The 23,853-nt window shown below is 41.0% G+C and overlaps 1 protein-coding gene across 1 annotated transcript in view; it reads right to left on the reverse strand.

The window, feature by feature from the left end:
• LOC116370645 (NLR family CARD domain-containing protein 3-like) overlaps positions 1-23,853 on the reverse strand; it is a 277,910-nt gene that overhangs the window by 176,048 nt on the left and 78,009 nt on the right. The gene's annotated exons all lie outside the window — the stretch shown is intronic.

A 23,853-nucleotide genomic window follows, 5' to 3' on the forward strand; every position in this document is an offset into this window, starting at 1 on the left:
AACTTTAAAAAGTGGTGATGTGGCCATCCTGTTCTCAAAAGGGTTTTTGCCATTGTCATATGAGGTTGAAGAGGTGGTTGAGGTTATTAAACATTAGAGATATGAAGACATCATATGTGTTTAATACATGTATATGCCCCAGTAGTGGCAGTTCAGAGGGTATGTTTTTTAGAGACATTATCAAATACCATTGAGAAATTTAATACTGAGGATGATGTATTTCTTGCTGGGGATTTTAACTGCACAGTCAGTGATTTAGATAGAAATAGAAAAGATGCAGTAGATTTAGATAGAAAGAGCCCCAAGGACTTTTTAAAATGCCTTATTGTAACACATGAACTATGTGATATTTGACGGAGTCAAAATGGCGGCATGGGACAGTACACATGGTCTAAGGTGAGAGAGAACACCATCTCTCTGGCCAGGTTAGATAGTTTTATTGTTTTGAGCAACAATCTCAGGTCTATAAATCAAGTGTCCCCAGTGGGATTTTCTGATCATTGTTTAGTAACAGAGGTGGTGGACATTAACGCTGTAAAACCCACAAGTGCATATTGACATTTTAAAATACATTTATTGAATGACGCTCACTTCAGGAAATGTTTTAGTTTTTCTGGGAGGTGGAGGTCTGAAGAGGACAGTTTCATCTCTTCAACAGTGGTGGGATATTAGGGAAAATCCAGATTCAACAATTCTGTATTCAATACACAATGAATGTCACCAGAGATATCAGCAGATCAATGAACACCCTAGAGTCTGAAACAGTGGAACTCCTGACGTTAGTTGAGACCACAGGAGATCAAGGCCATATTCAGGCACTCAAGAGGGGAAAAAAATGAGAGTACGTTTCAGGGAATCTCTGAAATGGATGCCTCATCCAAATGTTTCTTTGGTTTAGAGAAAAAGAATGGACAAAGAATAATTATTCATTGCCTCAAAACAGTTGTTGGACAGGAGCTCACTAGCCCAAGTGGAATTAGAAAGAGGACAGTAGATCCCTAGAGGACAGGAGATCACTAGCCCAAGTGGAATTAGAAAGATGACAGAGTTCTATACTGAGTTCTACCAGTGGAATTAGAAAGAGGACAGTAGATCACTAGAGGACAGGAGATCACTAGAGGACAGGAGATCACTAGCCCAAGTGGAATTAGAAAGAGGACAGTAACGAGAGAGAGAGAGAGAGAGAGAGAGAGAGAGAGAGAGAGAGAGTCAACGAGAGTTTTACCAGAGGGTTCATACCGTTAAGCCGCAGAAGGGCTGTCCTCACCTTACTGCCAGAAAAGGGTGACCCTATGGAGGTGAAGAACTGGAGGCCGGTGGCCTTAATGTGCACTGATTATAAGATTTTGTCCAAGGCTTTGTCCACCAGGCTGAGGGAGGTGATGGGGCAAATCCTATGGACCAGTCCAACTGTGTTCCCAGCATGCAGATAGGGGATAACATTTCACATCATACAGACCAGTCTTACTGTGTTCCCGGCAGGCAGATAGGGGATAACATTTCACTGATTCTGGATGTTCTGGACTTCGAGGGCTGTTGGGTTGGATGCTGGTCTAATTTCAATTGATTAGGAAAAGGCATTTGACCAAGTTGAACATCAATACCTCTATGTCCACTTTGGAGGCTTTTGGTTTCAGCTCTGGTTTTATTGCCATGATCAGGGTAATATATGGTGACATTGAAAGTGTATTGAAAGTTAACGGTGGCTTGAGTGCTCCTCAAAGAAAGTGTGTAGAGGAACTAGACAGGGGTGTTCCTTGTCAGGAATGTTAAATGCCATCGCCATAGAGCCACTACTAAATAGCATTAGAAGTCCCATTGAAGGGGTGAACCTTTCAGAGGATATTCCTGCTACTGGTCTCTCAGCATGGGGTGAACCTTTCAGAGGATATTCCTCCTACTGGTCTCTCAGCATGGGGCGAACCTTTCAGAGGATATTCCTCCTACTGGTCTCTCAGCATGGGGTGAACCTTTCAGAGGATATTCCTCCTACTGGTCTCTCAGCATGAGGTGAACCTTTCAGAGGATATTCCTCCTACTGGTCACTCAGCATGGGGTGAACATTTCAGAGGATATTCCTACTACTGGTCTCTCAGCATGGGGTGAACCTTTCAGAGGATATTCCTCCTACTGGTCACTCAGCATGGGGTGAACCTTTCAGAGGATATTCCTCCTATTGGTCTCTCAACATGGGGTGAACCTTTCAGAGGATATTCCTCCTACTGGTCTCTCAGCATGGGGTGAACCTTTCAGAGGATATTCCTCCTACTGGTCTCTCAGCATGGGGTGAACCTTTCAGAGGATATTCCTCCTACTGGTCTCTCAGCATGGGGTGAACCTTTCAGAGGATATTCCTCCTACTGGTCTCTCAGCATGGGGTGAACCTTTCAGAGGATATTCCTCCTACTGGTCACTCAGCATGGGGTGAACCTTTCAGAGGATATTCCTCCTATTGGTCTCTCAGCATGGGGTGAACCTTTCAGAGGATATTCCTCCTACTGGTCTCTCAGCATGAGACCACCTCAAGTGGAGGTGGATAGTTTGAGTCTCATAGTTGATCGGTTTAAGGGAATATCCTGCAAAGGTAAATCTGGAAAAAAGTTGTGCTTTACAGATTAGGAAATGGTCTGGAGGGATCATGGCTTTGCCAGGGGGGTTGGAATGGTGTAAGGGTATCTTGGAGTGTTCCTAGGGGATGAGGGTTCATGGCTTTGCCAGGGGGGGTTGGAATGGTGTAAGGGTATCTTGGAGTGTTCCTAGGGGATGAGGGTTCATGGCTTCGCCAGGGGGGTCAGAATGGTGTAAGGGTATCTAGGAGTGTTCCTAGTGGATGAGGGGACAATGGAAAAAAAATGGAATGGTGTGGTTGATATGGTGGAAGGGAGGATGAGGAGATGGCATTGGCTGCTATCTCGTATGTCATATACTGGGCAGTCTATTATTGTTAATAATGTGGTTGCCTCTGCACTGCGACATCGTTTTTCATGTTTATAGCCACTATCTGGCCCTCCGACCAAGATACAGGCAACTACTGTAGATTTTTGGGGGATAAATATCAGTGGGTTCCACCAAGAGGAGGGCAAGGTCTTGTACATGTTGCTGATTTCCGGTTCCAGTTTGTTCCAGTTTATTTCTTTATCGACTGGAAAATGTGGTGTGGAGAGGGGTGGCAGGTCTGGTATTACAGCAGGTCGGGGGATTAGGTTTAAAGAAGGCTTTATTTTTGGTTGATAGTTTCCAGATTTCTAGGGATGGAGTACCTCCATTTTACAGAGGCCTTCTTAGGGTTTGGAGTATAATGAAGGTGTCCAGACACACTAAGGCTGAGTCAGTGCATTGGCTGCTGGAGGAACCTCTGGTGTTTGGGGCAAGACTGGACTGTACAACTGAAGCTGTTCCACATATCACCAAGATGCTGCTGAAGGGTAAAATCACCACCCTAAGGAAGATAATGGACATGGCTGGGCCCACATTAATGGATGGAGGACGGGTGGCTGAACATTTTGGGGGGGAGGTCAGAAAGGACTGTAGGACAACTGCTGGAAAGTTGTAGGAAGGCTCTGTCAGCAGAAGAGTGGATTATGATCAAGAGTTACTACAAAAAGACAAGATGAAGACGCCCCATTTCCAACACTAAGGATTAGATCCAATATCCCAGAGTCAGACAGAAAGGCTTTATTAGTGGGTTTGAGAGGGTTGGAAGAGGTGGATTTGGATGAGGTGAATGGGGAGGAGTTATATAGGGGGTGTGTCAAGGTTTTATATAAAGATACATTGAAAAATAGAAAAGACTCTCATTGGAGGGTAAAACTGGGCCTTGATGACAAGGTAAAGCCAGCATGGAGAACACTGTACAGGGGACTGGTGATATGTAATGGAGGGTGTTGATGACAAGGTAAAGCCAGCATGGAGACCACTGTACAGGGGACTGGTGATATGTAATGGAGGGTGTTGATGACAAGGTAAAGCCAGCATGGAGACCACTGTACAGGGGACTGGTGATATGTAATGGGGGGTGTTGATGACAAGGTAAAGCCAGCATGGAGACCACTGTACAGGGGACTGGTGATATGTAATGGAGGGTGTTGATGACAAGGTAAAGCCAGCATGGAGACCACTGTACAGGGGACAGGTGATATGTAATGGAGGGTGTTGATGACAAGGTAAAGCCAGCATGGAGACCACTGTACAGGGGACTGGTGATATGTAATGGGGGGTGTTGATGGGGACTGGTGATATGTAATGGAGGGTGTTGATGGGGACTGGTGATATGTAATGGAGGGTGTTGATGGGGACTGGTGATATGTAATGGGGGGTGTTGATGGGGACTGGTGATATGTAATGGAGGGTGTTGATGACAAGGTAAAGCCAGCATGGAGAACACTGTACAGGGGACTGGTGATATGTAATGGGGGGTGTTGATGGGGACTGGTGATATGTAATGGAGGGTGTTGATGACAAGGTAAAGCCAGCATGGAGACCACTGTACAGGGGACTGGTGATATGTAATGGAGGGTGTTGATGGGGACTGGTGATATGTAATGGGGGGTGTTGATGACAAGGTACAGCCAGCATGGAGACCACTGTACAGGGGACTGGTGATATGTAATGGGGGGTGTTGATGGGGACTGGTGATATGTAATGGGGGGTGTTGATGGGGACTGGTGATATGTAATGGGGGGTGTTGATGGGGACTGGTGATATGTAATGGAGGGTGTTGATGACAAGGTAAAGCCAGCATGGAGAACACTGTACAGGGGACTGGTGATATGTAATGGGGGGTGTTGATGGGGACTGGTGATATGTAATGGGGGGTGTTGATGGGGACTGGTGATATGTAATGGGGGGTGTTGATGGGGACTGGTGATATGTAATGGGGGGTGTTGATGGGGACTGGTGATATGTAATGGGGGGTGTTGATGGGGACTGGTGATATGTAATGGGGGGTGTTGATGGGGACTGGTGATATGTAATGGGGGGTGTTGATGACAAGGTAAAGCCAGCATGGAGAACACTGTACAAGTCACTGTTACTAAAGGGGACTGGTGATATGTAATGGGGGGTGAAACATCAAATCAAATCAAATTTTATTTGTCACATACACATGGTTAACAGATGTTAATGCGAGTGTAGCGAAATGCTTGTGCTTCTAGTTCTGACAATGCAGTAATAACCAACAAGTAATCTAGCTAACAATTCCAAAACTACTACCTTATAGACACAAGTGTAAGGGGATAAAGAATAGGTACATAAGATATATGAGTGAGTGATGGTACAGAGCGGCATAGGAAAGATACAGTAGATGGTATTGAGTGCAGTATATACATATGAGATGAGTATGTAAACAAAGTGGCATAGTTAAAGTGGCTAGTGATACATGTATTACATAAAGATGCAGTAGATGATATAGAGTACAGTATATACATATGAGATTAATAATGTAGGGTATGTAATCATTATATTAGGTAGCATTGTTTAAAGTGGCTAGTGGTACATTTTTACATCATTTCCCATCAATTGATACATGGCATCATTGCAGTCAATGGTTTTGTCTCTGTCATTAACTCAGATGTTGGAGATGGATGTCCTTTTTGTAATATAAGAGAAACAATGTTTCACTGTTTCACAGAATGTTACTTTAACGTCAACTCATAACGTCACACTATAACTTCATCGGAGTCTTGTGGAAAGACTGCATGTTGTTTTGGGGGGATTGAGTGACGTCTTCATCAACATTTGCAGAATATTCCTGTAATATTTGCACCTCTTGTCAGACGCCAACAGTCTAGTCGGCTGCAGACATTCATAAGGAGTTCTAGTAGTTTATTTGCCATTTCCAGGTATTAAAAGTAATACATACATTGTAATTCCTTGTTGGAGCTCTCTCACATATAGGACAGTACATACCAGAGGAGGCTGCTGAGGGGAGGACGGCTCATAATAATGTCTGGAACAGAGTGAATGAAATGGAACACATGGAAACCACGTGTTTGATACCATTCCACTTATTCCCCTCCAGCCATTACAAGCCTGTCCTCCCCAATTAAGGTCCCACCAACCTCCTGTGGTACAAACACAAACAGTAAAATATATCATAAAAATGCAAAATGGTAAAAGATCAGAAAAGGAACCAAAAGGTTCAGTCATGTTCTAATAGTCTGATGGAAACAGTTTAGGTTGATGATTTAACAGGCAGATAGAACTGGGATAGAAGCTGTTCTAGAACCTGTGGTCCAGAAACTGATTTAACAGGCAGATAGAACTGGGATAGAAGCTGTTCTAGAACCTGTGGTCCAGAAACTGATTTAACAGGTAGATAGAACTGGGATAGAAGCTGTTCTAGAACCTGTGGTCCAGAAACTGATTTAACAGGCAGATAGAACTGGGATAGAAGCTGTTCTAGAACCTGTGGTCCAGAAACTGATTTAACAGGCAGATAGAACTGGGATCGAAGCTGTGATACAGAAACTGCCTAGCAACCACTGGTGTGTGTCCAGTGTGTGTCCAGCGTGTGTGTGTGTGTCCAGCATGTGTGTGTGTGTGTTTGTCCAATGTGTGTGTCTGTGTGTGTGTGTATGTGTCCAGCGTTTGTGTCTGTGTGTGTGTGTGTGTGTGTCCAGTGTGTGTGAGAGTCCAGTGTGTGTGAGAGTCCAGTGTGTGTGAGAGTCCAGTGTGTGTGAGAGTCCAGTGTGTGTGAGAGTCCAGTGTGTGTGAGAGTCCAGTGTGTGTGAGAGTCCAGTGTGTGAGAGAGTCCAGTGTGTGAGAGAGTCCAGTGTGTGTGAGAGTCCAGTGTGTGAGAGTCCAGTGTGTGAGAGTCCAGTGTGTGAGAGTCCAGTGTGTGAGAGTCCAGTGTGTGTGAGTCCAGTGTGTGTGAGTCCAGTGTGTGTGAGTCCAGTGTGTGTGAGTCCAGTGTGTGTGAGTCCAGTGTGTGAGTCCAGTGTGTGAGTCCAGTGTGTGAGTCCAGTGTGTGAGTCCAGTGTGTGTGTGTGTACTGTTTGGGGCCGTTATTATTGTGGTGTGTTTTTGCATTAAAGAGCACATTAAAGAGCACAACCATTGAACTTTCTGTCTCCTGCGTTTGGCTCCACACCCACGACACCTGGAGCATTACAGATATAATGAATGCCTTACCTTTGAAGATCTTCTGTTGGCAATCCAAAAGGTCCAAGTTACATTACAAATGGTCCTTTTGTTCGGTAAAGTCCTTCTTAATATCCATAAAAACTCAGTTTAGCTGGCGCACTTCAGTCAATAATCCAACGGTTTCCCTTCATCAAATTGCATACAATACAAAATGATTCCCAAACGTTACCAAAAAAATTATCCAAACAAGTCAAACAACATTTGTAATCAAACCTTAGGTACCCTAATATGTAAATAAATGATACAATCTAAGACGGAAAATCGTTATTGTCTTTACCGGAGATAAACAAAAAGAACGTACTCTCGCGCATGGAAACACTACAGCCAAAATGGGAGCCACTCAGAAAAACTACAACTTCAATCGGGGAGGATTTCGCATTATAATAAAATTGACAGACATTGAAAACTACAACTTCTACCTCATTTTTTCAAAACCACCCTGAAACTCTTTCTATTTCTTTCAGTTACTCACAGACATTATTTTAACAGTTTTAGAAACTTTAGATTTATATCCAAATCTACATCTATATGCTTCTGGGCCTGAGTAGCAGGCAGTTTAAAATGGAAATGCTATTCATCCAGACGTGAAAATACTGCCCCCTACCCCAGAGAGGTTAATGAATGATTGACAGATTGATAGATTAACCTGAGGTAAACAAAAACAAATGTACATAATAGGACCACATACACTGAATATGGAGGCCAGGTCTGTTTGATGACTCTGGGAAGACTGACCACTGAGAATCTCTGACTCTGATCTCTCCTGTTGGTTTCTGTGGACAAAACATGAGATTACATCTCCTCATCCAGGGAGTACACACACACACACACACACACACACACACACACATGGAGGGAATGTTGTGTTTGTTTAATATTGTTTGAGGACTATGAAAATGGACAAAAGGATGAGCATATGGATTATGAAAACAACAATAAATGGGAAAATGGGAGAGGAGAAATGACTAGAGACAGTGTTGTTTAACTCAGTGACGATGACCCATGAGTTCTTCTTACCTTTGTTTAGAGAGGGAGACTTTTCTACTGAAGTATATAGGTCGCTCCATTGACTTGTCACTCTTCATGGACACACAGCTGGGAACAGGGGAGGCTGGTCTCTCCTGCTTGATTGGGCTTCAACACAACAGAGACAAACATTACATCTCTCATCTACTCTGAGCTCAGATGGGGAAATATAAGAAGAGTTTCATTCCAAAATGCCATATATCCATTTATCCATTTATAGGATACCAACATTCCATAGTCTCGATGTGAAAGCCCATTCAGTGTTGATTTACTTCCATAAGAAATAATGTTGATTAAGGTTATGCACATGTTTATCAGTTGAAACAGAGCAGATGGGAAACTAAGTAAAGAATGACATGATTTGGGAACACCTCTCAGAACCTGCGGCCGAAAGGGGAAGACTGGATGAAAGCACGAGGAAGCCAATTAGGGCCTCCATTTTTGTGGAGTCCAGCAGAAAAGTATCCTGGAGGCATAGAGTCAGGTGAAGAGAGAGTGGGAATTGTCATGGTCTCAGATTTAAGTATTCATGAATACAGTCATGCATAACACATAACATTGTCAATACTGTTATGTTTTGTCTTTTGTTTTCCAAGTCTTATGTTTAGGAAACCAGATGGAGAAGGGTTCGCCAGCTTCAGCTGGAATGTCAGTTTGTGTGATGAGTGATGGAAGTAAGAGAATGTATGGTGTAATCGTAGAACAGAGGCCATAAGTCTCTAAGTCTGAATGCCCCACAGAAATAAGGCAGAAACCTGAACCAGGACGAGAGGTTCCACATCTGATGATCCAAGGGGACCAGAAGGACCTCTCCCAGTGGTACCAGGAGATCTGGTCTACATCCGAGTGTTCCGGAGGAAGTGGGATCAGCCGAAGAGGGAAGGACCCACGAGGTGGTAACAGCCACAAACACGGCCGTCCAAGTGAAAGGAAGCAAGAAGTGGTATCATCTAAACCACTGCACCCGAGTCCCGACGGAGAGAAGGACACAACCATACAGAGATGAGGACACAGAGGATGCTGATTCACCAGGCGGGAGCCCGGAGGGAGCAGGAGCAGAGGAAACGATCAAAGCGCCGGGGAGGAATCAAGAAAATGGCAGACCAGATACAAGCCAAGATACAACGAGTGCATCAACTAACGCACTCAGAAGAAGCACCAGGGGAAAAGAGCCTGAAAAGAAAAGAGACAAACAACCAAAGTTTCCTCCAGTATTGCCAGAAAGCCCAGAAGTGGGAGGGGGTAACATGTCTGCCACTCCTGATGATATACCTGATGATATACCTGTTGGGGCAGACCTCTTTGACAGAAGCCCTCTACAGTGGGACCCTGAGGTATCGCCTAAAGAATGGGAACATCTCTTCCCTGAAATGGACACCTTCCAGATGGAAGCCCAGTCCGGCCTGAGGAGGGAGCCTCAGGGGAAGAAAGAGGAGGAGAGGCCTCATAAGGAACAGAAGGAGAGACCCCACAGAGAGGAGGAAAAGTCCAGCAAGCTGAAGAAAATGGGGATTTCCCCAAAACTGACTTTTCAGCTCTTGAATTGTCTCCATAATGAACATTCAAAGTTGGAACCACAGAAGAACAATGACATTGACATAACAGAAGTGACAGTGAACACTAGTATAGCAACAACAGACTCACGCACAATCAAGATGTAGGGTGGAAACTGGAAGAGAAGTGAGGAACCTGTCGAACAATCTAGAAAGACTGACAAGGTTAGAATCTCTGTTCCACCTCAACATATAACTGAAACAGGAAAACAGAAGACAAAAGGATCAAACCCTTACCGGAGATTGCATTCGGTGGATGGACATAGGTGAAAAGACAGGATTTTTTGACAGGTTTAAGTTTCATGTTCCGCCACAAAAAACTGAACCAGGGGAACAAAGGACAATTTCTGTATGGAAGAAGAAACCTCTACCGGAGGAGCCACTCTGTGGATGGACGCCACATATAACAAAGGGAGAAGTTGTTTGGGACCCCAAAGGATGTGACCTGACATTAATCAAATATGAGGAAGGCTGGGAGTTTATCATGAATGAGATAACACCAGCAGAAGGTGAAGAATTTGAAATTGAAATAACAAGAACAGGACTGAGTGAAGGAAACAGTTACAAATATGTTAAATTGGGTCCTACGCCAGCACCTGAACAAAAACAGCTGGTGACAACCAAAGCAATGACAACAACGGTGGCGGCTGCTGTGATGACCACAGCAACTACCACTAAGATGACATCAACTGCTCTTACCAAGCAGACCACGGTAACCACAAAGACACCTGACACATCAGAACCAAAGGGATTCTTTAATGAGATTTGGAACTTTTTTGACAAACTCTAATGACCTACCTCAAGACAAGAACATTGCAAAGATGACAGATATAGATGTATCAGACTCAGAACCGTTCAAGGACACCACACAGGAAGAAGAGGTGAAAAATGAATGGTCCAAATGGGTGAAGTATACAGGAAACAAACACAGAATGGACAATTGTATTTTGTGTAGAAAATCACCTTTGTCGGATCTCATAATAGTCACTGAACCAGCATCATTTAAAAACTGTGCAAATTGGAAAAATGATCATTGTACCAAGAGAAAGTATTCTATTCCCTTGTGTGACATAGAATGTAGGATTGCTCAAGGGAGCACTAGAGGCAGAACCATATTAAATGAGACTGGGTTGGGAGACAAGGATTGTGCTGCCTATGACATTAGAACTGAATTAAATGGACCTCAATTAGACATAAGTACTGTGGTTAAAGGAAAATATGAATGTTTTTACAGCCATAACACCGAAGGAATTGATGTAGGTAACACCACTGTAGAATGTGATACTATTTGGGTACTAGAGACTGCAGGGGTTCGTAGGAATAAAGATAAAGGGTTGATAATGTATAGAAAAGGGTTGTGTGGTAAAATAACTCAGGTTGCGCCATCTCTTATTATGCTAAAGAATCAGGACAGAGGTATTGCGGATAGTTTCTGGATGTGTGGAAAAAACAAACTGTTGAATGTACTGCCAGATGGATGGACTGGTCTTTTCTGGATTTGAATCTATATTTTTGTGGATAACACCAAATAAGAACTTAGAGTGGATTAATGACATATACTATAACCAACAGAGATTCATTAACTATACTGACTCGGCTCTAACGGCGTTGGGGGAACAGGTACAGGCTACCAGTAAAATGTCTTGGCAAAATAGACAGGCTCTCAATTGGCTTTTGGCAGAGAAGGGTGGAGTTTGTGTTATGTTTGGGGATGATTGTTGCACCTTTATTCCCAATAACACTGTGCCTAATGGATCCTTTGCAATCGCTATGGCTAAACTTAAAGGTTTACGAGTAGAGGTTAAGGCAAATGCTGGGGTTGACTCTCATGTTTGGGATTGGTTGCTCTTAGCATTGGGAAAATGGGGAGCTATGTTTGCTAGGATGGCCATTATGCTGGGGGGGGGGAGGTTATTGGCTCTGGGTATTGTGTTTTGTTGTGTTTTACCCTTGGTGAAATCACTTGTGATCCAGACAACGGTTAAACAGATGGTTGTAAGTAGAGCTGACCCTCCGGTGATAGTTAATCCTGTGCCGGGTAGCCCAGGCCACTATCCTGATGAAAATGGACAGTTATGCAATGCGGTTGGTGGACCCCTTGACTGCCCCTTCTGGTTTCTTTTAATTAAAAGTTAGTTTGGCCTTCTAAATACTAGGTTATATTTAAAAACATGTAGGTAACAGTGGGATATCCCGGTTACAAGTGTCTACGGACCATGTCCTTAATCTTCTAACAGAGGTTGGTATCGCTGGTATCACGTTTGTTGGAGGGGTGTCTGAGAGGGAGGATCATGTTGAAAGCTTAAATTTAGAATGATGTTGTGTCAATTTTATTTTGTAACTGCATGGAGGCCTCGTGTTTTCTCATATTCAATTTATCATTATACTCATTGCTTTATTATATATTTTTCTTTTTCACATAACTGAGATAACCTCAGGCAAGGCTTTGTACTTACATGCTCATGCTTCAACAAAATGTTATGTATTCTTTTTATTGTTTCTATACCGAATTAGATCTTTTACTCCTATTTAGTATTAATCATTTGGAGATGTTTGGTCTAGTTAGGTTTTCTTCAATGTTTTTAATTGGATCTTTTACTCCTATTTGGTATTAATAAATTGGAGATGTTTGGTCTAGTTAGGTTTTCTTCAATGTTTCTAATTAGATCTTTTACTCCTATTTGGTGTTAATAAATTGGAGATGTTTGGTCTAGTTAGGTTTTGTGTAAATGTTTTGAACTAGATCTTTTACTCTTATGAAATACTAGAGATGTTTGGTCTAGTTAGGTTTTCTGTAAATGTTTTTAATTGGATCTTTTACTCCTATCTATGTTATTATTTGGAGATGTTTGGTGTAGGTGATTAGTAAGCTTTATTTTTGTTAATCAACTGTTGGTATTATGCTCCATATATGTCCTTTTAATTTTTGAGGCTTAATAAGCACCAGAGGAGGGTTATATGGGAGAAATTATGTACATATATGGAGGAACATAAATACTGTAACACAAGAGAGAGATACACTTATAGAGTGCATTTGCCATTCTGGTAAAAGGAGAGGAGAACTAGAGGAGACACATAGGCGCCAGGACAGCTGGAAACACTAAAAATGGAGACACATAGTCTGTTGATATTAGACAACCACATGAAGAGAAGGCGACACATAGGCGCCAGGACAGCTGGACACACTAAACCTAGAGGAGACACACAGTCTGCTGATCCGAAATAAAGACACACATACAAAGGAACAGATGGAGTTAATTACAGGGACAAAGCATATAGGGACGTATATTATCTTTAGGTCAAAGCAAGGGTCTTGTCATCATTAGGATCTAATAGAAAGCAGATGTGGGCGTTATTGGGCTGAACAAGCAGGATGCACGGATTGGGATGTAACTTCATTTGCATGAGGGATGGACTCATATGTTGTGTGTGTATAAATCAGAGCGAGTGCTCTGAAAAAGGTGTGTGTTCCGCGGACCACTCCGGCTTGCGATAATTTTTTTATTAAAAGCCTATTGATTTCACAAAGTTCTTGAAAGCGTCATATTTGAACCGATTTTCCACGACACTTGGAGAAAGGAAAAATTATAGTGCTTGTTGTTGTGAATGCAGTTAGACGGTTGAGCTCTCGGGCTATCAACCTCGTGCTACCTTAAGTCCGCACAGACAACTAATTACCTTTTACACACTAACTGCTGACTGCCACATATACAGAAGGATGTGCTTCTCTCTAAAAGCTTTGAACCAGCACTGTTCGTTGAGCTTTTCAACTATGCACTGTTGAGTGGATATTTTGTTGCAAGTGTTGTTTGAAAGAATCTGCAGTCTCTCTTCCTTGGATTAGATGTTCCACAACACGTTGCATCAACCAATGGTTCCATGCTGCGTCTTGGGACTGTGCAGTCAGGCACCAGATTGTTATAACATATGATGTGGTAAGCTGATACGTAAAACGCCTATGTGTTGGATGATCTGGCAGGAGTCAGCCACGTCTGAGCAGAGGAACTGGCCCAACCTGTTACTGATGCTGCGTACATAACAAGTAGGAAGCTCAGATAATACCACTTGTAAACTGGGAGCAACGAGTTGTGTGCTTTCATGTGTTTTGAAGTAGTTGAGAACACTGATTGGCTAATGGCAAACAAGCTGCATCAACCATAACCTGCTGTCATGCTGCTTAACACATTATAGTGTTCAACAACCATCACCTGAAAGGACAGCTGTCATGCTGCTTAACACATTATAGTGTTCAACAACCATAACCTGAAGGTACAGCTGTCATGCTGCTTAACATATCTACCCTTTGATTAAATATTATACATCCAATCACACATTGTAGTTATATTGTAATATTAAAAAGCCCATTTCTATTTTTATTAGAGATATTTATTGTCATCAAAACATCACCTAAACATAACCCAACACTTGCATTCGCCATAATTGTTTCTCAGGCCTACATCAGAATCATAACTCTTCTTATCAGCATTTTCATTACAATCATAACAAAACAGTCTAATATTGAGATGGGATACAACCTAGCCTCCCTAAACATCAAAAATGGTCTCATCAAATATAAATTCCCCGCAAATGAAAGATCCAGATTCATCCACTTGTCCCGTAGCCAATCAGCACTCCGCGGGTCAGAACCTGGAATCCACTGGTACCTCACCATCTATTGCCATCGATTTCTCCAGAGTCCTGGTAATAAGACCTCGTACACAGGGAATTAGACAACAGCCACATAAAACTAAACAGTCACACAGGTGAATGTAGCCCATAACACAGCGATCATAACATTTTTTCCCATTTTCCGAACATACTATCAAACAATATCAATTAATCAGAGAAGTAATCCAGTCCACGTCCGAAATGCTTAACTCTAATCCTGCTAGGATCTGATTTCTTGCTTTGGCACCTCCCTTGGAACCCCAATGTTATCAATGTATACTTTGTCAATAAGAGACCCGGATGGAGTAGCTCTTTTCTCCCATTTGGCTAAACTTCATGTCTCGGTGTTAAATGAGTGTGAAAGGCATTCCCAAATGTACAAGGGCACATAATCCTGTCCATAAAATCATTCCCCAACACAACCACCAGATGTCAGCCCTGGCCCACTTTACCTTATTGAAATCCCCAAACCCAGTCTCCACCTCTATAACTTCTTTAAGGTCTTTGGTCTGAACTATTCGTACTGGTCCTTTACCCTGGATTATTACACTAGGAGTAGCCGTTGTGTTAGAGAGATTGGTTGAACTTCGGTCAATCATATTCTCCTTATCAACTCTAACTTCGCCACCTGGAACGGTACCATAGTATCAGTTGAAAACTGGTCGAAGCCTACATACCATAACCTGAGATCCTGGGTATTGACCACCTTAATCTTAATCGCACCTTTATACAATACTTCCTCTGCTCGGGAACACTGTCCGAAACACCAACCCTTACTATACCCCATCTGGTCCCATACTGGGTCAGTGGACTCATATAGCCCTCTCTCTCCAAATGAGCTATGACCTGTGTCCACGATCAATATGGGAACCTGCACCGATATATGCCATAATAGCTCAGAGTCCTAGACTGCCATGTAGTTAGAGACCCCATTTGGTCTTCATAAACCCCATTGACAGATCCTTCCCAACCTCTACTCTAACTTCCTGTCTACCCATTGAGTGGCTTCACCTGTAGTTCACCTGTAATGCATAAAATCCTGGACATACAGGCTTGGTTAACAAACAGTTTCTCATATGTTTTATCTGATTATATCTTTAACTTATATGCCTATTTGTTAGCTAATTTTTAAAAATATTTTATTATTAGTTTCTTATCCAATAGGCCACTAACTTACCCATCCCCCTTTTCGATACCTGGCTCTGCCCAGGTAACAACCTTATACACCCTAAATAATGACTTAGGTAGGATTAGTAAATTATCCTTATTTTCTGACATTATCATGTGTGTCCAATTCTCCCTTGGGCATCCATTCATCCCAATCCTGTATCAATTCTCTGTCCAGAGTCTTATCTAGTTTAAGAAGTATCTGTGCTATTTATATAGGTTCTTAAGTATATATATTTACCCATTTAAACAGTAATACCTTTCTCTGCTATCTCTCAAATGCCACTAAGCGTCTCACTGTTTGACTATCTAAAATCCTAGATTTTTATAAAAAAACATGTCTATAAGTGGCAATCTCTAAAGTCCTTACATACATCCCTTACATTTCCTTAATCAATCTATCGTAATCCTTACAATAATCCTAAATCACCACAGATGTCCTATATTCCTGTCAAATTTAATAATATTTAAAATACCTCCTAATTGTTAACCAGAGCCTGAACAAATGCTAACCATATCGAAATCCTTCCTACACTTTACAAGCTCTTTCCTTCAGGGATCCTCAGTATTCTATCTGACAATAACATGAATTTAATATATGTTGCATAGTGTGGAATACCTTATCTACAGTAATTTATCACCCCTAAGAACTGAAACTTATTTTTCTATGTAATTTCCTGCCCTATTGGCTTAATACGGTGTCCTGTCCAAACCTCAAAGGACCATGTTTTATCTCCCCCTATTTATTGTCAATGATAAATAGGATTATTTTCTGTTGTAATATCAAATCCATAATAGCGAATTCAAAAACTTCACAGCTAATATTGTAAAACAGAATCCTGGAACACTTTCTCATCAGTGATTCAAACAATAATTCTGACCCCAAACTAAAACTCCATTATAATAAATTTACCTTAAAACTAGTAACCCAAATGACCACACATTCATTATACAAATGGCTCTCCCCTGAGGCTGATCAGACCCCGAAAGATAGCCATGATAAGGTCAATAGGTCATACCATCCTTTTATAGTCATGTTCCATACCATATTAGACATATTAAAGAACCCTTTATCCTTAAAAAAAAAATCACTTGTGTAATTAAAACTCATAAAATAAAAACTCATAAAGTTCCATATGTGAGCGTGCCTCTTTAAAATACCTTTGCACTAAAACAAATAGTCCTAACAAATGTTTTATGTCTATATATTTGCAAAACTTCCAGGGCTTTTTCAATTTGGTCGTTTATGGCCTCAATCTCACCCACTCTCCCCAAGATTATAATCCCAGGAAACATCTAAAAGTGAGACTCCTAAACATCCATTTTCCCAGAAGAACACAACACGCCTAACTAGCATTCACTATGCTACATCGATTCAGAAACTCAAAAGTGAACTATAATCTAAACCTAATGATAATTCCCCTTTACCTCAAATCATTAATCATCAGTTTTAAACAATGTCAATGTATATGTTTACTTAAATGAACATGCTACCCTTAGATACAATTAACCTGATAACATTATTATCCAATGCTTCCCTTAGATACAATTAACCTGATAACATTATTATCCAATGCTTCCCTTAGATACAATTAACCTGATAACATTATTATCTAATATATTACTTTTTCCCTCTGCTGCAAATGTTGTACATTTCTCAGTGTATGAAATCCATAATTTAATCCCAGATATTTAATACAAATGTAAACGCATTCTCCCATAGCTCCTTCAACTTACATATTTTAGATAACTTCCATCCGTCCCGGAATAAGGAATCCTATTAAAACACACCAGAATACAATGTTTAACTAAGTTAAATCAAACCCTAAAATAGACCATAACCAGTAACCAAATAAACAAAACACTTTTATCAGCAAACAATTTTCTCCTTTACCCCCAGTCACAACATCATTTCCTCCTTTACCCCCAGTCACAACATCATTTCCTCCTTTACCCCCAGTCACAACATCATTTCTCCTTTACCCCCAGTCACAACATCATTTCTCCTTTACCCCCAGTCACAACATCATTTCCTCCTTTACCCCCAGTCACAACATCATTTCTCCTTTACCCCCAGTCACAACATCATTTCCTCCTTTACCCCCAGTCACAACATCATTTCTCCTTTACCCCCAGTCACAACATCATTTCTCCTTTACCCCAGTCACAACATCATTTCTCCTTTACCCCCAGTCACAACATCATTTCCTCCTTTACCTCCAGTCACAACATCATTTCTCCTTTACCCCCAGTCACAACATCATTTCTCCTTTACCCCCAGTCACAACATCATTTCTCCTTTACCCCCAGTCACAACATCATTTCTCCTTTACCCCCAGTCACAACATCATTTCTCCTTTACCCCCAGTCACAACATCATTTCCTCCTTTACCCCCAGTCACAACATCATTTCTCCTTTACCCCCAGTCACAACATCATTTCCTCCTTTACCCCCAGTCACAACATCATTTCTCCTTTACCCCCAGTCACAACATCATTTCTCCTTTACCCCCAGTCACAACATCATTTCTCCTTTACCCCCAGTCACAACATCATTTCCTCCTTTACCTCCAGTCACAACATCATTTCTCCTTTACCCCCAGTCACAACATCATTTCTCCTTTACCCCCAGTCACAACATCATTTCTCCTTTACCCCCAGTCACAACATCATTTCTCCTTTACCCCCAGTCACAACATCATTTCCGTGGCAACAAAAGTGCCTTGCGAGTGTTGTCATCAACAAGCGCTCAACCTAGAGCCGAGCCGCAACGACTTTCAATGAATAGTAAATAATTGTTGGCTGTCTGCAGCAACAGTAGTACGGGTTCGAAAAACCAAACCTAATGTATCACATCTGTTGAATCCTGAATTAGAATTTACAACAACAGTCAACATCTCTCATCTCTCAATTCGCAAAATTTATAAGAACATTTCGATGGGCATAAATCGTAATTGTCTCTTCGTTATTATTTAGAATGCATTTGATTTAAGTAACTGTCTCGTCTTTGACTTAGCATTTTAATTACGACTCTATTCCCAATACATTATCCACTTGTCTAATTAAAACTCAGAAAATAAAACTCCTAATATTCCATATGTGAGTGTACCCCTTTAAGATATCTTGTCTCTGGGAACAGGGAAATCTCCTTAACCCAAACGTTTACTACAACAACGAAACCTAATAATTATGATAATCCCTTCACATCATTCGTTTTAAATCCCTCGATGTTTCATGTAACTCATTCAGTCTATCTCCAAATTGTCACCCCAAAATATTTTATACACTGCCATACACTCAAACCACTGTGATAAACGTGCACTGTCCCTTTAAGATAAGACATATACTGGTTCCTGTAATGAAAACAGATAATGTTTTTAAGAATATGTTCTTGTTCGAATTCACTGGCGTTACCTAACCAGAAATCAATACTCGGGAAAACAATCACAACTTTTTACGATTCAACTATTCTTACCTATTTTATAGTCCAATATAGCCCAATGGAACGCCTAGCAATTCCGTTGCTAACTGTAGCATCTTTTCAGACTGTCCTTACGATATTCAGCTCCTTAAAAAAATGGATTTGGAACTTTTAGCCAATTTTGAAAAGTAACTCAAAGCTATAATGCACCCATTTTCCCTCTAAATGCCACAACCCATTTTCTCTGTCATAATTTGAGGAACGTTGTTGTGTAGCCAACGTAAAATGATGCCGCAAGTCAGCCTGCCTCTGTAAAATATATATTCCCTATTCAGATTGAGTTCTGCTTTAAATTCTATCAACAAAGTAAACCCAACCAAACTTTTAAACTTTCTATACCCTAACATTTAAACGTACCATGTTCTGTGCTAAATTTATTGTATGTCAGTCGATTCATAAAAAAATATATCATCCTGGTGGCACAAGACTGTATCGTATCTCTCCGTTATTCCCTACATTTAACTTTAGGTGACTTTCTCTTCTATGATACATGTATTTAAATATGACTCCCATCTCAATACATTATTCCACCAGATCATTTTGGGCAAAATATGAATGAATTCAACCTAAACAACATATTAAACGTTCAGTTCATATCTTATACAAACACTATCGACCATATTTTTCAGGCAAAACATACAAATAGATTAATTACAATCTAAAATCAATTTTAGTCTATCGGTTTCAAAGCTGAGATAAGAACCTAAGTGTCCCGCTATTAAAATGATTGTGTTTCCCCGCCAATAATTATATTATTATAATTGTCTGTAGTCGCAAACTCCGGTACTGGGATTTCCCAGGAAATAGTCCTAATTTAAACCCTTCCTGACTATTTTAGTAGTATCAGCTTCTATTCAGGGTCTTTGTCTGATTTTAGACGCCTCCCTTCCTTTTCCTTTGTTCTAAGCTCCCTTCCTGGCCTCGGCTAACCATATCCTAGCTGTATTCAGCCCCTCTGCCTGTTGTTTATCTGTCTTTTCTCCACTAACCCTATTTATTTGTTTAATCATTGATTAATAACCCCTCTGGCTTCAAAGCCCTGTGGGAATAGCAATGCTCCCATTATTGATGAATTCAAAAAAATTGAGAACATCAATCAAAGAACTCAAATCCCCCCAGAATCGAGAATATAGGCTACTGACCTTGCCGCCGACTGGGAAAAGCATTGTTCGTTGGATCTAGTCACCGTCCCTGTCGGTGTACACCGGCCTGGTCTTTGCCCTCAATTCAGAGGCCAGGTCTTAAATAACGGGACACAGCCCGCTCGTGCACAATTTTTTGGCGTACGACCTTCAGATGGCAGAGAGGGGTATTTTAGATCCGGCTCGAAGGACCAACTGTTGCAGGAATTAAATTCCTCTGTTTTAATACCCAATTAAAATTAATTATTAAACACTCTGTCAATTCCTAAGAATTTGTATGACTCCTATTTGTATAAAACGGACAGAGCCCTGTCTTAAAGTCAATCAGCAGCGTTTATTCACGAGAGTACTGCCCATTACACATTTTACCACAGGTTATAAACTGAAAATGACGCCATTAGTTTTAGTACTAGCCCGTGTCATCTCCGCTCCAGTACAATGGCTGTATGGTTCTCACATCGTCTCCCCCTATTAAGATAATATATGACCGAGCCAAGGCCAGCTTGTGTAGATAAGCCTTCTAGCCAGTCTGGCTATGAGTTCATTAATTTCTACCATGGTACAGACAGTCATTGTTCTAATTCTTGATTATATTTACACACATTATATTCAGTACTAGGATTAAAAAGAATATTCATACATATACAGTAACATAATAGTATTCTGATTAGTACATATACAGTAACATAATAGTATTCTGATTAGTACATATACAGTAACATAATAGTATTCTGATTAGTACATATACAGTAACATAATAGTATTCTGATTAGTACATATACAGTAACATAATAGTATTCTGATTAGTACATATACAGTAACATAATAGTATTCTGATTAGTACATATACAGTAACATAATAGTATTCTGATTAGTACATATACAGTAACATAATAGTATTCTGATTAGTACATACACAGTAACATAATTGTATTCTGATTAGCACATATACAGTAACATAATAGTATTCTGATTAGTCAGTCCTGATTGAAATGTATACATAATTAGTCATTATTGATTCAAAAACCTCCCTTAACAACCTGCCATCTACCCACCTGGGGACTGAGGGTTATGAGAAAACCCCCACATTACCAGCTTCTCTATATTCAACCTGCCATCTACCCACCTGGGGACTGAGGGTTATGAGAAAACCCCCACATTACCAGCTTCTCTATATTCAACCTGCCATCTACCCACCTGGGGACTGAGGGTTATGAGAGAACCCCCACATCACTAGCTTCTCTTTATTCAACCTGCCATCTACCCACCTGGGGACTGAGGGTTATGAGAGAACCCCCACATCACTAGCTTCTCTTTATTCAACCTGCCATCTACCCACCTGGGGACTGAGGGTTATGAGAGAACCCCTACATCACTAGCTTGCATGTTCTGCAGCCTTGTAAAGATAAGGAGGGGATGACTGGGAGGCAGGTTGGCATTTATTGTCATGAATCTTGCCCTGGAGGCAGTTCAGCAAAGTGGCCACTAGCTGGCACAGGCACAAAGTAATACAATCTGATTTTAATCCTACAGCCAATTTTTACTTTGGAGCTGGGGCTAGGGGGCAAAAGGAGTTCCCTAAAGGGAACACCCCCTCCCATTCAGCTGAAAAAATATTCTTTAGACATTTTTTATGAGGTTCCTACCGGAGAATTTCATTGTCTGAAGAAAATCATAGGAACGGGAGGACACTCTCTCGTGACCGCGCGCAATGAGACCGAGGCTTTCTGCCAGACCACCCACTCAAAGAGCTATTATAAGCCCCACCTTTATAGTAGAATCATACAACCAGAATCTAAAGACGGTGACATCTTGTGGAAGCCCTAGGGAGTGCATGCTCATCCATATCTAAGGTGGACATCCAATGGCACTGTTTTCTAAATTGAGTTCTCACTTCCTGTTTGGATTTCTTCTCAGGTTTTTGTCTGCCATATGAGTTCTGTTATACTCACAGACATAAACCGTTTTAGAAGCTCCAGAGTGTTTTCTATCCACCAGTAATAATATTATGCATATATTCCCATCTGGGACTGAGTAGGAGGCAGTTCACTCTGGGCACGCCTTTCATCCAAAAGTGAAAATGCTGCCCCCTAGCCTCAACAGGTTTTTAATATCTGGAGGAAATCACACAGTTCTGCCTCCAGGTCAAGATTCATGACAAACATCAACCTGCGACTGGGAGAGGCAATGTAAAATCAAAAACGAAATTGTTTTCACAATTAACATGCCTTTTCTTGTTTCAATTATGTTTTATTATGAAAAATACAATATCTTCTTGTATACTTGTACAACTAAATAAACTAAAATCACATTTTATTTGTCACATACACATGGTTAGCAGATGTTAATGCGAGTTTAGCGAAATGCTTGTGCTTCTAGTTCCGACAATGCAGTAATAACCAACGAGTAATCTAACCTAACGATTTCACAACAATTACCTTATATACACAAGTGTAAAGGGATAAAGAATATGTACATAAACATACATGAATGAGTGATGGTACAGAACAGCATAGGCAAGATGGAGTAGATTGTATCGAGTACAGTATATACATATGAGATGAGTGAGTAATGTAGGGTATGTAAACATTATATTAAGTGGCATTGTAAAGTGGCTAGTGATGCATTTTTTCCCATCAATTTCCATCAATTTCCATTACTAAAGTGGCTGGAGTTGAGTCAGTGTGTTGGCAGCAGCCACTCAATGTTGGTGGTGGCTGATAAACAGTCTGATTGCCTTAAGATAGAAGCTGTTTTTCAGTCTCTCGGTCCCTGCTTTGATGCACCTGTACTGACTTCGCCTTCTGGATGATAGCGGGGTGAACAGGCAGTGGCTCAGGTGGTTGAAGTCCTTGATGGCCTTTCTGTGACATCAGCAGTGTATGTGGAGCGTATGTCCATATATAATTGTACTATTTGTTATTCAACATAAAAGACGTACAACAAATGATCACATTGGTATTTTAACAGTGTTATTGTTTAAATTGTTTATATTTAAGAGTTTAAATGTTTAAACAGAGGATCCATCTAAAACAGTATAAAACAAGATGATAAACAGAGGATCCATCTAAAACAGTATAAAACAAGTGCAGTATGTTCTGAGAATGTTACTTTAACGTCAACTCATAAAGTCACACTATAGCTTCATGGGAGTCTTGTGGAAAGACTGCATGTTGTTTTGGGTGGATTGAGTGACGTCTTCATCAACATTTGCAGAATATTCCTGACATATTTTCACCTCTTGTCAGACGCCAACAGTCTAGTCGGCTGCAGACATTCATAAGGAGTTCTAGTAGTTTATTTGCCATTTGCAGGTATTAAAAGTAATACATACATTGTAATTCCTTGTTGGAGCTCTCTCACATATAGGACAGTACATACCAGAGGAGGCTGCTGAGGGGAGGACGGCTCATAATAATGTCTGGAACAGAGTGAATGAAATGGAACACATGGAAACCACGTGTTTGATACCATTCCACTTATTCCCCTCCAGCCATTACAAGCCTGTCCTCCCCAATTAAGGTCCCACCAACCTCCTGTGATACAAACACAAACAGTAAAATGTATCATAAAATCACACCGTGTGTGTGTGCCCTGTGTGTTTGAGTGTGTCCAGTGTCTGTGTTTGTCCATTGTTTGTGTGTGTCCAGTGAGTATGTGTGTGTGTGTGTCC

Source organism: Oncorhynchus kisutch, unplaced genomic scaffold (assembly GCF_002021735.2).
Source record: "Oncorhynchus kisutch isolate 150728-3 unplaced genomic scaffold, Okis_V2 scaffold2680, whole genome shotgun sequence".
Lineage (NCBI taxonomy): Eukaryota > Metazoa > Chordata > Actinopteri > Salmoniformes > Salmonidae > Oncorhynchus > Oncorhynchus kisutch.